Here is a 3,030-nt window from a genome sequence, read left to right as displayed (position 1 = left end):
CAGAATATTATAAAAGGGATAAGTTGATGTTGGATTTATCTGTTTAGAAAAGGTAGTGAATTTATTTAAGATAGTTAACAGAATATTGGATTATAAAAAGGGATAAGTTGATGTTGTATTTGTCTGTTTAGAAAAGATAGCGAATTTATTTAAGGAGTTAACAAAAATATTAAGTTATAAAAAGGGATAAGTTGATGCTCTGTTTTCCCGTGACTTAAACCATTCTCTCCTTCTCTTCTGCGTACGATGGCGGAGCTCGGGCAGAAAATGAAAGGGAGTTAGGGCATCATCTCCGGCGGCCGGCCAAGGTCCTAGAAGCCCTTTTTGTTCGATTGTGAGTCCAAGAATCAAGGTAAGTGCTTCTCACCTACAGTAGGAGTAGTTTCGAACCTTTGTTCTTCTTGAATTCGAAGCATGAGAAGCGTTTATAGTGTAGATTTTTGTTAAGCATTAGTGTGCAGAATTTTATTAAGCTTACAAGTGCAGATTTTATTAAGATTATAATGCAGATTTTTAATAAGCTTGAATGCAGATTTTAATTAAGCTTATAGTGTAGATTTTTAATTAAGCCTATAGTGCAGATTTTAATTAAACTTATAATGCAGATTTTTATGTAAGCTTATAGTGCATATTTTAATTAAGCCTATAGTACAGATTTTAATTAAGCTTATAGTGCAGATTTTTAATTAAGCTTATAGTGCAGATTTTAATTAAGTTTATAGGTGCAGATTTTAATTAAGCCTATAGTGCAGATTTCAATCAAGCTTATAGTGCAGATTTTTATGTAAGCTTATAGTGCAGATTTTAATTAAGCTTATAGTGCAGATTTCTTAGAGCTTAAAATGCAGATTTCTTTAGAGTAGATTTCTTTAGAACTTGTAGTGCAGATTTCTTAAGAGCTTATGGTGCAGATTTCTTTAAAGTTTATAGTGCAGATTTTTGGTGGAACTTATAATGCAGTTTTTAAAGAAAAAGATTATAGTGCAGTTTGGTTAAGTATTATAGTGCAGAATTTATGTTTGCATAGTATGCAGAAATAGTGTAGCATATAATGCAGAATCTTGATTAGAATAGTATGCAGAATTTTGATTAGCATAGTATGCAGATTTTTGTTTATGCATTTCAAAGTTAGAATGTGTTTTAACATTTCAGTTTTTAAAGAAGCATTCTTTTATTAGAAGTATTAACAAGTATAAGAAAGATAAAGAAAAGAAAGAAAAAGGCCAAGGCCTTAAGTAGATCCCAAAGTCAAGACTTTAGGGACTTTGGCACACAAGGTGCTCGTTAAAATGCTGAGGCATTATATATTAGAAGTATTAAAAGATAACAAGTATTTTACTTTTATCAGTGGCACTGTACTGGACTCTCAGTTGTCCTTGGGTTGGGCTCCCATAGTCGTCCCTAGGTTTAGATAACCTAGTATGCAGGACTCTCAGTTGTCCTTGGGATGGGCTCCCATAGTCGTCACTAGGTTTAGATAACCTAGTAAACCCTACTAGATTCGGGACCAACTATCTCGGGTCTAGTTAGGGATGCGCGCATAGCAAGTACAGTTGTCGGGTCCAAGAAGAAAGTTGATTATTATTTTGAAGTATTAAAGTATAAGTTTTCAAACAAAAGAAATAAGCTTCACATAAGTTTAAAATTTAGCAAGTTTAGCTTTCTTTTATACTAGCATGTTTGTTTAGATTTGCTTACATGTTTAGTATTTCAGTATGCTATGTTTCGTTTGCTATTAGATGAGCATTCAGTTTCTAGATTTCTTTCAGCTTACATGCATACTCGAGTTTTGTGAGTTAGATAACGCTTACTAAGCAATTTTGCTTATAGATGCATTTCCTCTTACTGCAGATAAAGGAAAAGAAAAGTTATAGTAAAGGAAGGCGACAAGGAGGTGCGGATGGATGTGTGATGCCTGGACTATAGAAGCCTTGGGATTTAGAATGAGAATTTATTAACAAAGAGTTGAGTAGAATGTATTAGATGAGTCATTTAGTCTTCCGCTGCTAGTTAATTGTATGTTTTGAGTTTTTTTAGAGTTTATGTATTGATCTTTACATGTGAACAACTCTAATTAAGTAAAGTTAGTAGTCCAGTAGCGTTTCGCCCTCACAGTCCAGTAGTGAGGAGGGTGGGGTGTTACATCATTGGTGGAGTTCTCTTGGTGGCCGGATCAAGCAAGGAGAAGAAGGAGAGAAAGGAAGCCTAGTCTCTAGCATCCCTTGGAGCATTGGTGGTGGCCGAACCTCTCCATCAAGAAGGACTCTTGGTGGTCGAAACCTAGGAGGAAGAAGAAGGTGTTTGGTGGTTCTCATCTCGGAAGATCGTTGCTCACACAACGTCTGAGGTTAGAAGAGGAATACGGTAGAAGATCAAGAGGTCATTAAAGTTCACAAAGAAAGATATTACTAGTATTTATTTTTCGCATCATGCTAGTTTATTTTTCTTTGTATGAATTCCAAACACAAAAGACAATTAGATCTAGTTTTCGAATTTGTTTTCGAATTTGTTTTCGAGTTTTTGTTTTTTTACTTTGTCAAATTTGTAATTCGATTGTTCTTTTCGGTTAACTTAGAGTTATTTACGGAAATTAAATATTAGCTTTCCTTAAAAGGCTTTGTCTAGGCGGTGGTGGTTGCTTCCATATCCAAGAAGATCATGTGCCTCGCCATGCAGTTCTGGAAGCCAATTTTGGAAATTAATATTTAATGGAATTAATAACATAGGTGGATTTGAATCAATAGTGTTAAGTTCCGCTTGTGATTCAAATCTAAACTATTAAGAACAGATAAGTTAAATTTGGAATCAATGATGTTAAGTTCCGTCTGCGATTCCTATTTTAACTTCTAAAGAACACAATAAGTTATTTAAGGAAAGGTTCGACACTTGTACAAAATTTTTGTACAGTGGAGCCGGTACGGTTTTCCTAGGACTAACCAACATTAAGTTAGGCCTTTGCCCCTATAGGAAAGTTAAGAGGAGAATGCAGGGTCTGTACTATGCCTTCATTACCTTAAGCGGAGTTTACCC

The sequence above is a fragment of the Zingiber officinale genome, chromosome 2A (genome assembly GCF_018446385.1).
Source record: "Zingiber officinale cultivar Zhangliang chromosome 2A, Zo_v1.1, whole genome shotgun sequence".
Classification (NCBI taxonomy): domain Eukaryota; kingdom Viridiplantae; phylum Streptophyta; class Magnoliopsida; order Zingiberales; family Zingiberaceae; genus Zingiber; species Zingiber officinale.
The sequence above is the reverse complement of the archived record's forward strand: the minus strand, read 5'-3'. Positions refer to the sequence as shown.